This window comes from Stenella coeruleoalba (assembly GCF_951394435.1).
Source record: "Stenella coeruleoalba genome assembly, chromosome: X".
Taxonomy (NCBI): domain Eukaryota; kingdom Metazoa; phylum Chordata; class Mammalia; order Artiodactyla; family Delphinidae; genus Stenella; species Stenella coeruleoalba.
The window spans coordinates 68763148-68782636 of NC_137152.1; the positions used below are offsets into that span (position 1 = coordinate 68763148).

General features: G+C 37.1%; 1 protein-coding gene and 1 pseudogene across 6 annotated transcripts in view; both read left to right on the top strand.

Annotated features, from left to right (window-relative positions):
- Positions 1 to 19489, top strand: part of DACH2 (dachshund family transcription factor 2) — a 634770-nt gene that overhangs the window by 254147 nt on the left and 361134 nt on the right. The gene's annotated exons all lie outside the window — the stretch shown is intronic.
- The window catches only part of LOC307180186 (ubiquitin carboxyl-terminal hydrolase 10-like), a 74417-nt pseudogene continuing 70857 nt past the window's right edge, over positions 15930 to 19489 (top strand). Inside the window, exon 1 of the transcript in view lies at positions 15930 to 16026. The product of the transcript in view is annotated as a ubiquitin carboxyl-terminal hydrolase 10-like (transcript). The remainder of the gene's footprint in view (positions 16027 to 19489) is intronic.

The following is a 19489-nucleotide window of genomic DNA, read 5'->3' on the forward strand; positions in this document are numbered from 1 at the left end:
TAAACCCCAGTTGACCATGCTGTACGATCCTTTTAATGTGCTGTTGGATTCTGTTTGCTAATATTTTGTTGAGGATTTTTGCATCTATGTTCATCAGTGCTATTGGTCTGTAGTTTTCTTTTTTGTGTGACATGTTTGTCTGGTTTTGGTATCAGGGTGATGGTGGCCTCGCAGAATGTGTTTGGGAGTGTTCCTCCCTCTGCTATATTTTGGAAGAGTTTGAGAAGGATAGGTGTTAGCTCTTCTGAAAATGTTTGATAGAATTCAACTCTGAAGCCTTCTGGTCCTGGGCTTTTATTTGTTGGAAGATTTTTAATCACAGTTTCGATTTCAGTGCCTGCATTGGTCTTTTTATATTTTCTGTTTCTTCCTGGTTCAGTCTTGGAAGGTTGTGCATTTCTAAGATTTTGTCCATTTCTTTCAGGTTGTCCAGTTTATTGGCATATAGTTGCTTATAGTAATCTCTCATGATCCTTTGGCTTTCTGCAGTGTCAGTTGTTACTTCTCCTTTTTCATTTCTAATTCTATTGATTTGAGACTTCTCCCCGTTTTTCTTGATGAGTCTGGCTAATGGTTTATCAATCTTGTTTATCTTCTCAAAGAGCGAACTTTTAGTTTTATTGATGTTTGCTATAGTTTTCCACATTTCCTTTTCATTTATTTCTGGTCTGATATTTATGATTTCTTTCCTTCTGCTAACTTTGGGGTTTCTTTTGTTCTTCTTTCTCTAAGTGCTTTGGGTGTAAGTTTAGGTTGTTTATTTGAGATGTTTCTTGTTTCTTGAGTTAGGATTGTACTGCTATAAACTTCCCTCTTAGAACTGCTTTTGCTGCATCCCATCGGTTTTGGGTCATCGTGTTTTCATTGTAATTTGTTTCTAGGTATTTTCTGAGTTACTCTTTGATTTATTCAGTGATCTCTTGGTTATTTAGTAGTGTATTGTTTAGCCTCTATGTGTTTGTATTTCCTCCAGAATTTTTCCTGTAATTGATATGTAGTCTCATAGCATTGTGGTCAGAAAAGACACTTGATACAATTTCAATTTTCTGAAATTTACAAAGGCTTGATTTGTGACCAAGGTATGATCTATCCTGGAGAATGTTCCATGAGCACTTGAGAAGAAACCATATTCTGTTGTTTTTGGATGGAATGTCCTATAAATATCAATTAAGTCCATCTTGTTTAATGTGTCATTTAAAGCTTGTGTTTCCTTATTTATTTTCATATTGGATGATCTGTCCATTGGTGAAAGTGGGGTGTTAAAGTCCCCTACTATGATTGTGTTACTGTCAATTTTCCCTTTTTATGGCTGTTAGCATTTGCTTTATGTATTGAGGTGCTTCTTTGTTGGGTGCATAAATATTTACATTTGCTAAATCTTCTTGGATTGATCCCTTGATCATTATGTAGTTTCCTTCTTTGTCTCTTGTAATAGTCTTTATTTTAAAGTCTATTTTTTCTGATATGAGTTTTGCTACTCCAGCTTTCTTTTGATTTCCATTTGCATGAAATACCTTTTTCCATCCTCTCACTTTCAGTCTGTATGTGTCCCTAGGTCTGAAGTGGGTCTCTTAGAGACAGGATATATATGGGTCTTGTTTTTGTATCCATTCAGCCAGTCTTTGTCTTTTTGTTGGAGCATTTAATGCATTTACATTTAAGGTAATTATCAATATGTGTGTCCCTATTACCTTTTTCTTAATTCATTTAGGTTTGTTATTGTAGGTCTTTTCCTTCTCTTGTGTTTCCTGCCTAGAATAGTTCCTTTAGCATGCATTGTAAAGCCTGTTTGGTGGTGTTGAATTCTCCTATCTTTTGCTTGCCTGTAACAGTTTTAATTTCTCTGTCATATCTGAATGAGATCCTTGCTGGGCAGAGTAATCTTGGTTTTAGGTTTTTCCCTTTATTCACTTTATATGTGTCCTGCCACTCCTCTCTGTCGTGCAGAGTTTCTGCTGAAAAATCAGCTGTTAACCTTATGGGAATTCCCTTGGATGTTATTTGTTGCTTTTCCCTTGCTGTTTTTAAATTTTTTTCTTTTTATTTAATTTTTGATAGCCTGATTAATATGTGTGTTGGAGAGTTTCTCCTTGCATTTGTCCTTTATGGGACTCTGTGCACTTCCTGTACTTGATTAACTATTTCTTTCCCTTATTAGAGACGTTTTCAACTACAATCTCTTCAAATATTTTCTCAGTCCCTTTCTTTTTCTCTTCTTCTTCTGGGACACCTATCATTCGAATGTTGGTGCTTTTAATGTTGTCCCAGAGGTCTCTGAGACTCTCCACAATTCTTTTCATTCTTTTTTTTTTTTTATTCTGCTCTGTGGTAGTTATTTCCACTATTGTATCTTCCAGGTTACTTACCCATTCTTCTGCCTCAGTTATTCTGCTGTAGATTTCTTCTAGAGAATTTTTAATTTCATTTATTGTGCTGTTCATCCCTGTTTGTTTGCTCTTTATTTCTTCTAGGTCCTTGTTAAACCTTTCTTGAATTTTCTCCATTCTATTTCCAAGATTTTTGATCGTCTTTACTGTCATTACTCTGATTTCTTTTTCAGGTAGGCTGCTTATTTCCTCTTTATTTTTTTTGTTTTGATGGGGTTTTACCTGCTCCTTCATCTGCTGTGTGTTTCTCTGTCTTCTCATTTTGCTTAACTTACTGTGTTTTGGGGTCTCCTTTTTGCAGGCTGCAGGTTCATAGTTCCCATTGTTTTTAGTGTTTGCCCCAAGTGGTTAAGGTTTCTTCAGTGGGTTGTGTAGGCTTCCTGGTGGAGGGGACTAGTGCCTATGTTCTGGTCGATGAGGCTGGATCTTGTCTTTTGGTGTGCGGGACCGCATCTGTTGGTGCATTTTGGGTTGCCTGTGACAGTATTATGGTTTTAGGCAGCCTCTCTTCTAATAGGTGGTGTTGTTTACGGTCTTGCTAGTTGTTTGGCATAGGTTGTCCAGCACTGTAGCTTGCTGGTCATTGAGTAGAGCTAGGTCTTAGCATTCACATGGAGATCTCTGGGAGGGCTTTCGCCGTTTGTTATTTCATGGAGCCAGGAGGTCTCTGGTGGACCAATGTCCTGAACGTGGTTCTCCCATTTCAGAGGCTCAGGCTTTACTCCCGGCTGTATCACCAAGACCCTGTCAGCCACATGGCTCAGAATAAAAGGGAGTAAAAAAGAAAAAAAAGAAAGAAAATAATAAAATAAAGTTATGAAAATAAAAAATTATTAATAATTAAACAAATTAAAAAGTAATAAAGAAATAGAGAGAAGAAAAGAAAGAAGAGAGCAACCAAACTAAAAAACAAATTCACCAATGTTAACAAGCGCTAAAAACTATCCTAGAAAACAAACAAATGAAACAAAACAAAAAAATGAACAGACAGAACCCCAGGACAAATGGTAAATGCAAAGTTATACAGACAAAATCATGCAAAGAAGCACACACATACAGACCCACAAAAAGAGAAAAAGGAAAAATATATATATATATATAATAAAAGGAAGAGAGCAACCAGATCAATAAACAAATCTACCAATCATAATACACTCTAAATACTAAACTAAGATAAACATAAAAACAGAAACAAATTAGATGCAGAAAGCTAAACCCAAGTCTACAGTTGCTCCCAAAATACACCACCTCAATTTTGGGATTATTCGTTGTCTACTCAGGTATTCCAGAGATGCAGGGTACATCAAGTTGATTTTGGAGATTTAATCCAGTGCTCCTGAGGCTGCTGGGAGAAATTTCCCTTTCTCTTCTTTGTTCACACAGCTCCTGGGGTTAATCTTTGGATTTGGCCCCGCTTCTGCGTGTACGTCACCTGAGGGTGTCTATTCTTCGCTCAGAGAGGATGGGGTTAATGTAGCAGCTGATTAGGGGGCTCTGGCTCACTCTGGCTGGGGGCAAGGAGGGGTACGGAATGTGGGGTGAGCCTGTGGCAGCAGAAACCGGCGTGACATTGCAACAGCCTGAGGCGCCCTCTATGTTCTCCCGGGGAAGTTGTCCCTGGATCACAGGACCCTGGCAGTGGCAGGCAGCATAGACTCCCAGGAGGGGAGGTGTGGAGAGTGACCTGTGCTTGTACACAGGTTTCTTGGTGGCTGCAGCAACAGCCTTAGTGTTTCATGCCTGTCTCTAGTGTCTGGGCTGATAGCCGTGGCTCACGCCCATCTCTGGGGCTCGTTTAGGCGGTGCTCTGAATCCCCTCTCCTCTCACACCCTGAAACAATGGTCTCTTGCCTCTTAGGCAGGCCCAGACTCTTTCCCGGGCTCTTTCCCGGCTAGCCGTGGTGCACTAGCCCCCTTCAGGCTGTGTTCACACAGCCAACCCCAGTCCTCTCCCTGGGATCTGACCTCCAAAGCCCGAGCCTAAGCTCCCAGCCCACCCCCACCGCCCCCCTGGCGGGTGAGCAGACAAGCTTCTCAGGCTGGTGAGTGCTGGTCACCACTGATCCTCTGTGCAGGAACCTCTCCGCTTTGCCCTCTGCACCCTTGTTGCTGCACTCTCCTCCATGGTTCTGAAGTTTCCCTCCCCCTCCACCCACCCCCTGTCTCCACCAGTGAAGGGGCTTCCTAGTGTGTGGAAATGTTTCCTTCTTCACAGCTCCCTTCCAGAAGTGCATATCCCATCCCTATTTTTTTGTCTGTTTTTTCTTTTTTCTTTTGCCCTACCCTGGTACATGAGGAGTTTCTTGCCTTTTGGGAGGTCTGGGGTGTTCTGCCAGCATTCAGTAGGTGTTCTATAGAAGTTGTTCCATATGCATATGTATTTCTGATGTATTTGTTGGGAGGAAGGTGATCTCCATGTCTTACTCCTCCGCCATCTTGAAGGTCTCTCCCGGACCTTGCTGTTTGGGTGTTGAATTTGTCAAAGGCTTTTCTGCAACTATTGAGATGATTATATGATTTTTATTTTTTAATTTGTTAATATGGGGTATATCATTGATTGATTTGCAGATTTTGATCCATTTTTGTATCCCTGGGATAAATCCCACTTGATCATATTGTATTACCCTTTTAATATATTGTTTAATGTATTGTTGTGGATTTTTGCATCTATAATTATTAGTGATATTGGCCTGTGATTTTCTTTTTTTAGATATCTTTGTCTGGTTTTGGCCTCATAAAATGAAATTTGAAGCATTCCTTCTTCAGCAGTTTTTTGGAATAGTTTGAGAAAGATGGGTGTTAACTCTTCTTTAAATGTTTATTAGAATTCACCTGTGAAGATATCTGGTCCTTGAATTTTGTTCATTTTTGTTTATTACAGAGTCTATTTTATTACTTGTAATTGGTCTGTTGGTATTTTCTATTTCTTTCTGGTTCAGTCTTGAGGGATGGTACATTTCTTGGAATTTGTCTATTTGTTATAGGTTGTCCATTTTATTTGTGTATAAATGTTTGTAGAAATCTCTTATTATCATTTGTATTTCTGTGGTGTCAGTTGTGTCTTATCCTTTTTCATTTCTAATTTTATTGATTTCAGCTCTCTCTGTTTCTTGATGAGTATCTCTAAAAGTTTATCAATTCTGTGTATCTTTTCAAAGAACAAGCTCTTAGTTTCATTGATCTTTTCTATTTGTTTTAGTCTCTATTTAGTTTATTTCTATTCTGATCTTTATGATATCTTTCTTTCATTTAACTTTGAGTTTTGTTTGTTCTTTTTCTTGTTACTTTAGGTGTGAGGTTATGTTGTTTGATATTTTTCTTTTTTCCTGAGTTAGGCTTGTATCACTATACAATTCCTTTTAGAAGTGCTTTTGCTGTGTTCCATAGTTTTTAGATTGTTCTGTTATAATTTTCATTTGTCTCCTGGTGTCTTATGATTTCTTCAGTGATCTATTGGTTGTTTAGTAGCATATTGTGTAGCCTCCATGTGTTTGTGTTTTTGCAGTCTTTTTTTCTCAAAGGTGATTTCTAGTCTCATAGTGTTGTGGTCGGACAAGTTACTTGATATAATTTCAGTTTTATCTAATTTAATGAGACATTTTGTGGCCTGGCATGTGATATATCCTGGAGAATTGTTCCATGTTTACTTGAAAAAATATGTATTCTGCTGCTTTTGGGTAGAATAGTGTATATATATTTCTTAAGTCCTTCTGGCCTAATGTGTCTTTTTTTTTTTTTTTTTTTTTTTTTTGTGGTACATGGGCCTCTCACCATTGTGGCCTCTCCCGTTGCGGAGCACAGGCTCCGGACGTGCAGTCTCAGCAGCCATGGCTCACGGGCCCAGCTGCTCCGCGGTATGTGGGATCTTCCCAGATTGGGGCACGAACCTATGTCCCCTGCATCGGCAGGCGGACTCTCAACCACTGCGCCACCAGGGAAGCCCTGGCCTAATGTGGCTTTTAAGGCCAGTGTTTCCTTATTGATTTTCTTTGTGGATGTTGTGTCCATTGATGTACTAGGGGTGTTAAAATCCCCTACTATTATTGTCTTATTGTGAACTTCTCTCATTATATCTGTTAATATTTGTTTTATGTGTTTAGGTGCACCTTTGTTGGATGTATATATACTTACAATTGTTATATCTTCTTGGCTCAATGCCTTGATCATTGTGTAATGTCCATCTTTGTCTCTCGTTATTCTTTGTTTTAAAGTCTACTTTTATGGATATAAGTATTTCTACCCTGTCTTTCTTTTCATTCCCATTAGCTGTAATAACTTTTTCCATTCCCTTACTTTCAGCATGTGTGTGTCTTTAGATCTGAAGTGAGTCTCTTGTACACAGCATATATATGGGTCTTGTTTTTGTATCCATTTAGCCACTCTGTGTCTTTTGATTGGAGCATTTAGTTCATTGACATTTAAAGTGATTATTGATAAGTATGTATTTAGAGTTATTGGTTTGTTTTTGTAGTTCTTTTTTGTTCCTTTCTTCTTCTTTTGCTCTCTTCCCTTGTGATTTGATGACTATCTTGAGTGTTATGCTTGGATTTCTTTCTTTCTGTGTGTGTGTGTGCATGTGTGTGTGTGTGTCTATTATAGATTTTTGGTTTCTGGTTACTATGAGGTTTGTATATTGCAGTCTGTCTCTCTCTGTCTCTCTCTCTCTGTCTCTCTGTCTCTCTGTCTCTCTCTCTCTGATTATTTAAGTTTCTGATTTCATAAGTTTAAACACATTTTAACAACCTTGCATTTTTACTCCACCTCTCCATGTTTACCATTTTTGATATCATATTTTACATCTTTTTTTGTGTATCCCTTAACTATGTATTGTATATATAGATGATTTCATTCCTTTTCTCTTTTAACCTCTCTACTAGCTTTATACATGCTTGATTTTTTACCTTTACTGTATATTTGCCTTTACCCATGATATTTTTCCTTTTATAATTTTCATATTTCTACTGTATCCTTTTGTTTTTCATTTAAAGAGGTCTGTTTATTTCTTGCAAAGCTGCTTTTATGGTGCTGAACTCTTTTAGCTTTTGCTTGTCTGTAAAACTTCTGTAAAACTGTTCTTTCCATCAAATCTGAATGAAAGCTTTGTTGGGTAGAGTATTCTTGGCTGTAGGTTTTTCCTTTTCATCAGTTCAAATATTTCATGCCATTCCCTTCTAGTCTTTAGATTTTCTGCTGAAAAGTCAGTTGATAGCCTTATGGCCATTTCCTTGTACCTAACTGACTGCTGCTTCCCTCACTGCTTTTTAATATTCTCTCTTTATCTTTACTTTTTGCTATCTTAATTACAAAGTGTCTTGGTGTGGTCCTCTTTGGATTGACCCTGTTTTGGACTCTCTCTGCTTCCTGGACATGGATGTCTGTTTCCTTTCCCAGTTTAAGGAGCTTTTCAGCTAGTATGTCTTCAAATATATTCTCTGCCACTTTCTCTTCTCTTCCTGGGACCCCTATAATGCAAATGTTAATATGCTTGATGTTGTAAATGTTTCTTAAACAGTCCTTATTTCTTTTTATTCCTTTTCCTTTTTTTTGTTCAGCTTCAGTGATTTATGCTAATCTGTCTTCCCACTCACTGATCAGTTCCTCTATATCATCTGAACTATTGATTATTCCTTCTAGTGTTTTTAAATATTTCAGTTATTGTATTCTTCATCTCAGTTTGGTTCTTCTTTATATTTTCTAACACTTTATTAAAAACTTCTGTCTTCTCACTCTGCTCATCCATTCTTCTCTTGAGTTCTTTGAGCATCTCTATGATCATTACGTTGAACTCTTTATTGGGTAGATTGCTTATCTCCACTTCACTTAGTTCTTCTTCTGGGATTTTATCTTTTTTCTTCAGTAGGAACATATTTCTCTGTTGCCTCAGTTTGCCTAAATTGTTGTTTTTATTTCTATGTATTGGTAGGTTGATTACTCTTCTAGACCTTGGAGAAGTTGCCTTTTATAAGAGACCTCCTATGCTTCCCAGTAGCACACTCCCCTCTGCTCATTAGAGTTATATGTTCTAGGGTGTCCCCTATGTGGACTGTGTGGATCCTTCTGTTATGACAGGCTGCCTACTGTGGTTGGTCTGGTAGGTGTGACTGACCCCCATTCCAGTTGGTTGCCAGGCCTTACCTTGTGCAGAGGCTGTCAGTGCTGGTGGGCAGGGCTGGGTTTGGAGCCGCTGCTGGGCAGAGACATGTTCCAGAGTAAATGGTTGTGGCTCTTGGAGTTCTGGATCTACTGTTGGCCTGCTGGTGGATGGGACTGGTTTCTGACATGGTTGGCTGCAGGTTCCATAGTGTTGAAAGCTGGTGGTGGCTTCCTGGTGAGTGGGACTGGATCCTGGGCCAGATGGCTGTGGGATCCAAGGTGTCTCAGAGCTGGCATTGGCCTGCTGGTGGGTGGGGCATTGCGAAGACATGTCCTGAGACTGGTGTCAGCCTGTTGGTAGGGGCAGGGGCTGAGGCCCATGGCATCCCAGAGCTAGAGCTTGCCTGCTGGTGGGGTTTTTGGCTGCAAGACCCTGAGGTCCTGGAGCTGGTGTTGGTCTGCTGGTGGGTACAGCCAGATCCCAGGGTGGCTGCCTGAGGGGCCCAAGGTTGCCAAATCTCCTGTTGGCATGCTGTTGAGCAGAGCTGGGTCCCAGAAAGTCCCAGAGTTGGTGCTACCCTGCTGGTGTCTGGGCTATTTCCTGACATAGTAAGCTATGTGGCTATGGTGGTCCTAGGGCTGGTGCCTGCCCACTGGTGGGTGAGGCTGTTCCCAGGACTAGTTCTGGTCCATTGGTGGGTGGAGCTGCGTCCTGAGGTCTCCGGCTATAGGGTCCTCAGAGTCCCGGTGCTAGTGCCATTGTACTAGTGTGTGAGCCCAGGTCTTATGACCTCTGATGGACAAGGCTGGGTCCTGGCGCTAGTAAGCTAGAGTGAGGATTCCAAAAAGGCACTTGCCAGCACTGGAGTCCTTGTTGTAGAACAAGCTTCCAAAAATAGCTGTCTCTGGTGTCTGTATCCTCAGGGTGAGCTCCATTTGCCTCCTGCTTCTCCCGGAGGCTCTCCACGATAAGCAGGTAGGTCTGACCCAAGCTCTTGTCAAATTACTGCTTTTGCCCTGTGTCCTGGAGCACATGAGGTTTTATGTGAGTCCTTTAAGTGTGGAGTTCATTTCCCACAACCCGCTGGCTCTCCCAAAAGTAAGCTCTCCTGGCCTTCAAAGTCAAATGTTCTGGGGGCTCTTCTTCCAAGTGTAAGACCCTTGAGCTGGAGAGTCTGATGTGGGGCTCAGACCCCTCACTCCTTGGGGAGAACCTCTGCAATTGTAATTATCCTCCTGCTCATGGGTCACACACCTGGGGGTATGGGTCTTGATTATACTGTGTCTCTACCCCTCCTACCCCTTTCATTGTGGTTCCTTTTTTATATGTTTAGTGGTAGAATATCTTTTTTGCTAGTCTTTTGATCCTTCTCATCAATAGTCATTCTGTAAATAGTTGTAATTTTTGTGTGCCTGTGGGAGGAGGTGAGCTCAGGGTTTTCCTGTTCTGCCATGTTGGCCACTCCCCCATACTACATTTTCTTTAACCATTTCTCCATCGATGGACACTTAGGTTGTTTCCATATCTTGGCTGTTGTAAATAATGCTGTGTGATTTCACTCACATGTGGAATCTAAAAAAAGACACAAACAAACAAAATAAAAACAAACATAGATACAGAGAACAGATTAATGGTTACTAGAGGGGAGAGGGAGTGGGGGCATGAGCAAAATGGGTGGAGGAGGTCAACTGTATGGTGATGAATGGCAACTAGACTTGTGGTGGTGATCACATTTTAGTATATACATATCTTCAATTATAATTCTGTACACTTGAAATTTATATAATAATAAACATTAAAAGAATGATTTTCAAATGTTTTCTCATGATACTCATAGCAATCCTGTAAGCTTAGCATTAATATTTCTTATTAACAGATGAAGAAAATGACTGTTCAAGAATTTAAATGATTTGCCTCAAATCTTAGAGACAGTAAGGGGTGGAGTCAGAATTTCAAAGCCCAGGTCTCTTGACCATTAATACCATAACTTTACAAATATACTGAGTTATATCTTTCATACAAAAACTTGACATTGAAAATTGAGGCTATAAATCTTCAGGGTCATATCAGAACTGCTTAAGTTAAATATGAGAGATAGGATGTGTCATGTTTTGGAAGAAGGAAATTCTTGGAATAATACATATAATTAACTGTTGGTGATTGTATAACTTCAATAAAATAAAACCTTGATCTTCTACTTTCCTTTTTTGATCATTCTTATAGACGTTTACAGTGTGGGACAGCTATTATAATTAGATATAGCTATGATTTTCTCTCCAAGAAGTATAAAAAAATCCTTTGAATGATTGCAACTTACTTTTCCTATAGAAAAAGGTAACAGTTATAAACTGTTTCTTGTGACAACTCTTGAGTGAATTACTTTGATATATCTGGCTAATGAATTAATATGATTAAGTTAATGAGAAATAGAAATGTTGCCAAAACCCATTAGTCTGGCTGTAATGCTTCTCCACATTTACAGTTCTAGCTTCCCCCTGTGTTGAGAGGATAAACACACACTGTCACTGTGATAAATGATATATTGCATATTGCCCTGCTTTCCATCTGGTCAATACTCAAACCATCCCCAAATGAGAAATCTCATAAAAATCACATTGTCGCAGGACAAGTCTAGTGGGTTGTAGAAAGATATACTTGCCTTTCCAGGACCCATACCCCAACCCTGTCTTCTCAATTGTAGGCAACGTACATGAAATGAAATATACAACTCTTCATCTACTACATGTGTCACTCTTTCAGTATCTGCTCTTTACGCTGGCTTGTTTTTTCCCAGGGAAGAAAGAGTCCATTTAAGTAGCACAATAAAACTTTCCATTGTACAATATGCCTGACAGATGATAAGCTACTTTGTCACCGCTTTATTTTATTGGCGGCAGTGGAAGGCTGTATTGAAATAACCCATTATAATACTAAAGCATGTAGTTAAGTTAATCAAAAAATATTCTGTATAGTTATTAAAAATACACTGAGTATCAATCATTCAAGGAACCCTACAGAACAAAATATTGAATACATTTCATACTATTTTCAATTAAAGAGGTTAAGGGTAATAAGATTTAGCACCTATAGGCATCATGTTCATATTGTGACCAGAAATGAGTAACAAAAATTAGCCTCAATACCTGGTTCCCACCTCTAAAAAAATCTATAGACCACCAGATATCTTTCTTTTATTATCAGCCAAAAGTTGGGGGTAGAGATTGATTACTGTGGTGTTGGAGGTGGTGAAAAAATTTTGTGTGACTTCTTTGTTTCCCTTTTTGAAATGTATAAACTCTGGATCATATTTTGAACTCATTTTTTTATAATCAATAGAGGCAAAATCCTGCGAGTTCTCAAAATGGAAAGAAAATTGTTGTGTTTTTGTACACATGCCTGAGTCAATGTAGAGAGTGCACAAATATAGAACTTAAAAATGTTACTAATTTGTGCTTTTAGTCTCTGAGTGCTTTCACTTAATCCTTTTAATGTATACCTGAAAGTACCAGGTGAGAAGTTTTTTAAATCTTTCTGTAAAATAAATCTAGGTTAGCAAATCATTTAATATTCTACTTACATTAACATTGGAAATAAAAGTTATAATTCTGACTTTAAATGACAACATAAAAAGGACCAGTTAAACTCTGAGTTTTCTCTTTTGTCTGATTCCTCAAAAGTAATGTTTTCTTTTTCAGTATTGTTACTTCTGTAACACAAGGACCAACAGAGAAGAACTATTTTTTTAACCATATAAAATACCCTTTCCCCCTTGTATCCCATGTGAAGGTACATAAAGTTACTTAAATCACTGTAATAAAAATAAATAAAAATATCTATACAGGATAGCAATGAATATTAAATTGAAGTCAGGGTGAGAAAAGATGGGGAGTTTTTCACATAGACTGGCATTGGTGAAAAAGGGCAATTGGCAATAATCAATTGGTGGATAGAGGGTCATCATATGCAACTGAGAATTGTTGCCTATGTATCTTTATTTGAAAAAGATTGAGAATATTCCTTGCTAAAAATACATTCTTTTTAAAAAGCTTTTTTTTTTTGGTGACATAACTTTCATAGAATAAACTGTACATATCTAAATGTACAATTTGGTGCTTTGACATATGTGCATACCCACGAAACCATCATCACAATCAAGATTGTGAACACATTCAATACCCTAAACTTTCCTATTTCCCCAACCATACTTCCCTGTCTGTCTCCCAGGCAACCACCAATCTGCTTTCTGTCACTATAGCTTGTATTTTCTAAACTTTTATATGAAGGGAATCATAGAACATGCATTATTTTTGTCTAATTTCTTTTACTTAGCATAATTATTTTCAGATTCCAAGTTGTTGTGTGTATTAATAGTTCTTTCATTTTTATTGCTGAGTAATATTTCATGGTATGGATATACCACAATTTATTCCTACATTTCCCTCTTGTAGATATTTGAGTATCTAAGTTTTTGGCTATTGTGAATGACATTGCTTTAATCCTTTGTTTACCCATTTTTCTGTGGATATGTATTTTCATTTCTGTTGAATAAATATGATACTGGGATTACTTGGTTGTATGTTAAGTGTATGCTTGAGTTTATAGGTAACTTTAAAACTGTTTTTCAAAGTTGTACAATTACATTCCCATCAGCAATGTGTAAAAGTTTCAGGTGTTCATATAATTTCTCACAGTTGGGGTGGTTGGTTTTAGAAATACATTCTTTGACAATCTATCCCTAAATCCTGAATTCAAGCCTTTGCACAAAATACTGTCCTGTTTAAAGGTTAATCCTTGAATTAAAGTAAGTCATACTTTGTTTAATCATGAGACCTTAGTATAAATGGCTATCTATTTCTGCCTAAATGCAGGATTATAGTCAATGAGGAATGAAGATTGAGGATCAAAGTGAAGGGCCTATCCTTCCGGGGTGATAAGTGGTTTCTTTCTGTGCAACATCATGGACCTTGACATTGTGAAGTAGAACAAAAGAAGGGGCAGGGGAGAGAAGCCAATACTAGAGAGATAGGAAAGGTAACCCAAACAAATTCTTCCTACCTCATGGTTTGCCTAGAGTTATCGCAGGGTAGAATTAGACAAATATTTTCAAGCTGAAAGTTGGAATCATACATTTTATGACTTTCTTATTTCACAGTTTACTCTTTGATTGGGATCACACTTGAAAGCTGAAATAGATATTTCTGGGGAAAAAAACCAACTTCCCATAAGGGTAAAGAAGAAAAATAATTTTTTGAATTCATTTATGTGAAGGGCTTTATGTACAGACCACATACTTTGGGCTTAGATGCTTTGGTCACAAGGGGTAAAAAGCCCAAATCTAGTTTTTCAGGAAAAGCTCTCAAGATATTACACCTCACTGTGAAAGTGTGAGTTGAATTAAAAGCTTAATTAAACTAATTAGATAAATGGATTAGTAGCAAAGAACATTGTCCTTAAACTGTGAGAAATGTGTGGTATTCCATTACACTATCAAAGGAAAACTGAAGTTTGAAGTCAAACATTTTCTGGTGTGTATTTTAGTGAAGAATATATGGTCTATGGAAGTGGACCTTTATATTTTCTGAGCATAACTTCTATGCCTACTACTTAAAATAAAAAAAAAAAACTTTTGTGTGTCCCAGGCTGATATTGATATCTGTACATTTGATTTTATTTTAGGACTACAATATCTGTTGAGTGTTTTGTGAAAGATAACTAAAATGACCGAGGGTGTGGAGAGGCTTGCATAGGAAGCAAGTTAAAATAAATTGCACACTTTATGCAAGATAGTTAAAATTTAGAAGAGAATATGGTCTAAGTATACTAGCCTCTTAAAGACATGTACTGAGTGATTGAAGACCTGTTTACTAATTTTCATAATATGAAATAAGTATCTTGAAGATTGGAGGAGGATATAGGAGTAATACTTGAAAAATTTATAGGCTGAAAAGGAGAGAAAGATATTGATTTTCTGGTTTAGAAGTGTGTTTGTCTCAGTTATAGTCCAGTGAATTGTCTGTTAGACTTATTCAGATAACAAAGTCATAGAGAATGATTAAGAAATCTTAGGAATGTTCATGATAAACCCATTTTTCCCCCAAAGGTGACATTTGTTGAAGTAAATGATCATGATTTCCCACAAATCATCCTTGGGTGTCCTGTTAGAGGTAGAACAAAAGAAAGGCCTATTTTCTCTTGACATTGTTTACATTGTTCATTTCTAAAGAAATAACATTGTTTAAAAGAGGTATGCAAAATAAAGTTCTTTTTGTCCTTTTGTATGTTTTTGAGGAATTCCAGCTAAAAATATATGTTTGTTTAAATATTACTTTTGTTCATTTGAACAGCAATGAACACTCCTTTAATAAGTTACATATTCAAATTTATTTTATATTAGTAATTTACAACTAACAGTAATTGATATATTGTGGTTTTCCAAAAATTTAACATAAAAATTAACTGAAGATAAAATGCAAAGCTTCCAAAGTTGTGTCCATGTTTAAAATCCCAAAAGGAGAGTACTTTAACATTAGTCCTAGTTGTAGTCGACAGATCAACCCTTCTGTAGTCAACCCTCCTGTAACACTTCTGATCTTTCAAAAATACAAATCTCTTATTACCCCTTGCTTGAAACTCTTCTATGGCTTTTTATTGACAGCAAAATAAAGTTCGTTAACATGGAAAAAGAGTCTTTCTGATCCAGGATCAGCATAACTTTTTACCATCATCTCCTACAACTCCTTCCTCAGTCACCATGTACTGTATAACCTCATTAAACTCCTCTCTACTCTTCAGATACCCCACGCTCTTCCACACATCCATGACTTTGTGTATGCTCTTCCCTCTGGTCTGCTCTACTTATGAAGGTGAGCAAAAGCTATTACGTCAAAACAGAATCTCTTTTGACATAGGAATGTCTGAATTAGCATAGCAAGATATTAATTGTATACAATTATTTTATTATCTTTAAAATAAAATACTTGAATATTGTGACCATTTCTGTCAATTTACTATGAGTATCAAGCTCTTTCAACAAAAGTATTTAATGAATACTTACTGAGCGTGATTTACATTTTTGACTCTTACAACCTCTTTGGTGTCACTAATTTATGCCATTTTAAGGTTTTGATTCCAGAAGGGCAGGAATAATGATGCCACATAAAGCCAAATAATATCTCTGGTGTGTCAAATGTGTGCAAAAGTGAGAACTTCTATGATGCAATCTCCATTGATTTGATTACTTGAAAAAAGGCACTGCAACCTTTGTGAAGTCCTAGGAATTACTTACTACACATGCTCTGTTACCCAGAAAAGTGGACTGACAACTTGAGACTGTTAAAAGTACTCTGGAACATTGATTTGTCTGCTAGCAGCTCCCCTGTAGCCTGATTACTTTTTAATTTTTAGTTTATTAATTTGAAGCCCCAGCCATTTGTCTGCAGTATTGCATGATGGAGTTGGGGAGAGCAGCTGGAAGGAAAGTAGAAATCAAAGATGGTGGAGGGAAAGTACCCCAAGATGAAGGTTCACCACAGTATGGCTACCATTGTATGAAGTTACAGAAAGGGAGGGAAGAAGTTAATTGTCCATTTGTATTTGTCTAGCTAGTAAAAAATGTGGGTTGTATGCAGTGTTTCCATTCACAGCATAGGAAACTGAAGAAGTTCTGAATTTTATCACCTGGGTTGGGTATAGTAGGATGACAAAGAAATAGATAAGGAATTAACAAATTGTTTGAAAGGGACAACATCTCTTCTCTTTCATTAACATTCTTCCATATTAATCAAACAAAAATAAAAACCTATGTGCATTGAAGACTGTATGCCCAACATTTTGTAATCGAGTCCTACTGGCCAGACCATATTCACCTTGGGCTAAACCATGCATTAGATTACACTTATATTTCTTGGCAGACTCAGGAGTACTCCTCTTTCTTTCTATGGTTGATCCATCTAAGAATGACCTAAAACTCTATTTCATGTAGCCCCATGACTTTACTAAAACGCCATTTCTTTTTTAATTGTTTATTTTCTTTTATGGATCTTCAGTATTTGACTGTGTCTTTCTTCTTGAAAACCTTATATGCTTTTGGCTTTATGATTGTACACTATTCCTAATTTTTCTCTTAATCCATCCCATTTTCTGCTTACTCCATTTTTGTACCGTTTAAATATTATTTCTGGCAACTTATTAACTACTTTTTATTTTAAATTGTTTATCTTTTTTCAAAATAATTAATCTTGAATTTTCAATTTGTCTCATCAAATTTACCCTGATCCTCAACTAAATATAAAGGAAATCCAGTTATCTGACTACACTGAACTTGTTTATAATTTTCCTGTCACACACAAATTTCCTTAGTAAAAGCAAAGAGATGAAAGGGACAGCCAATATGTAGAAATTTCTCAATTAATTGTGATATGCCAAACAATACATAATTTAAAAATTATTCATAACTCGTTTTACAAAGCATTGTTTTTTTTTAAAAAATTATGTTTTTTGAGGTGGAAGTAGTAACTTCATCTATGGAATGTCTCATTCATTCAACTCATTTACTTAGTATTTAGTTAGTGGGGATTTGAAGTTTAGTATAACATGACACCTGCCTTCAAATAACTCACCTTCCAAGTTGGGAGAGTGTCTCAATAAACTTGCAGTTATGAGATAATTGTATTTAGGTCTCTTTGCATATGAAAGAGAGGGCACCATAAAAGAGAGACTGAGAATGTTTTAGACCAAAGAAATAATTTTGTGATTGAAATTTTTGAATGTGTAGGGAGACAAAGGAGTTTACCATAAGAGTAATGGTGGGGGGCACATTTCTCTAAGTATAACAAGTGAAAAATGGAGAGAGTCATGACATACTTTCCAAAATACAGATATCAGTGTTCACCATAGGTATGTGTCCTTTTGAGGACAGCTCCATAAAAAAGACCTCGAGTGTATCACCTTCCTACTTTCATTTTATAATAGCTTGAATCAGTTTGTTTTGTTGCTGATGATGATTACTCTCTTAAGCATGCGTAGTACCTTAGAAATTTAAAAGAACTTTGGTGACTACTACCACATTAAATCCTTCAAGGTAAAGTGGAGTATTTATCTTAACATTTTTGCTGATAATGAAACTGAGGCCTAGACAAATTAAATGGTTTGCTCAAGAATACAGAGTTGGGACTTCTCTGGTGGCACAGTGGTTAAGAATCCGCCTGCCAATGCAGGGGACATGAGTTCAATCACTGGTCTGGGAAGATCCCACATGCTGTGGAGCAACTAAGCCCGTGCACCGCAACTACTGAGCCCACACGCCACAACTACTGAAGCCCACGTACCTAGAGCCTGTGATCCGCAACAAGAGAAGCCACTGAAATGAGAAGCCCGTGCACCGCAATGAAGAGTAGCCCCAGCTCGCTGCAACTAGAGAAAGCCTGCACGCGGCCAAGAAAAAAGAATACAGAGGTAATAGCAGTAGAATCAGAATAGAAATATAACTTTTCTGGGTCCATATTTAGTGCTCTTACAATGGCAAAAAAGTGAAAACTGCTATGTTGAGAACTGAGTGCATTTAAATGTGAGGCACACAAAGGTGTTATATAACTAGCTCTATGACTGTGAGCCTATTTTTCTTTCTTTTCTGTACCTGTCTTTCCTCACCTGTAGAAAGAAGATAACAATAGGGCTGGCCTAATAAATGTGATGTAAGAGTTAAATGACATTATGCATGTAAATAACTTAGCATGGTGTCTGGAATAATAAGCATTCAATAATGGTCGGCTATTATTATCATTATTATTATTTGGGAAATATGACTTAAAATCATGTAGCCATGGCATAAAGATACTATATTACAGCTGATCCATCTGAAAGGGGGTCTTTCCATTTACAACTTCACTTGGGAGGTTTAAGAATCAGCAAAAATAATTTTAAAAAATGAATGATTGTAAAATTATGGTCATAAAGCAGTCCCATTTTTCTCAACTTAGAAAAGTTATAAAATAATGTTATGTTTAGCTCTGATAAACTCAATACATCTTAAAAAAAATCTCTGTCTAAACATAACATTATTTGATTTTTTTGTCTGGGCATTTTAGAAAATGTATTGGGTTGGCCAAAAAGTTCATTCAGGTTTTCTGTAACATGAAAAACCCGAATGAACATTTTGGCCAACCCAACATTTGATTCATCATTTTTCCACTACTGGGTAGTTGCTGCCTGCCAATTTCCAGATAGTCCTAAGTACCTCTCAATTGACCTTTTTCTACATATGAGGAAAATCAGGAGTAGCCAGCACATACAAATATTCAGCAGTTTATACTGGGCCTACTACTCTCTGAAATAAAATGCCAGGAAGTTCACAAACTAAGAAACAGGATGTAGAATGTGAAAGACCCTGAGGACAGAGGCTACAACCATCATGGAAAGAAAATATGCATCACCTAACCTGTGTGAGAAACATTAGCAGCTTCACATCCATTTTTGTAACCACATTTGTATGCATAAGAAGTAGCCCAATCAGGAGAGTCATTGTCAAGTATGAAGAGTGATACCATGTGTCTTGATCTCTTCTGCTGGCATAGTCAGTACAGTCACATCTTTTGGCGAATACCCAAACTATGGCTGCTGATCTGGAAGTTAAATTGCTGGACCAGTAGCTGTTCCTCAGTTGGAAAATGGTACGAGTTATTTATTTATTTATTTATTTATTCATTCATTCATTCATTCATTAATGTAGCATAGAGCTGATTCACTTAGTTTCAAAATTACAAACTCCAAATTAGATAAATATTTGCTTTATGTTGTAATTTTTAGTGTTATGATCACTATAATTTGTTGCTATTCTGACAGGCTGTGAAAAAGATGTGAGTCTTTACTACATAAAAATACAATAAATTAACGGAAACTACTGTGCTAGAGAAGTAATAGTCCATATGTTTATGAATGCTGATGGGATGCCTGGTTGGCATCCAGGAATGTTAGGTCTAAACAAAGTTTTCATCCAATAATGAATATCATC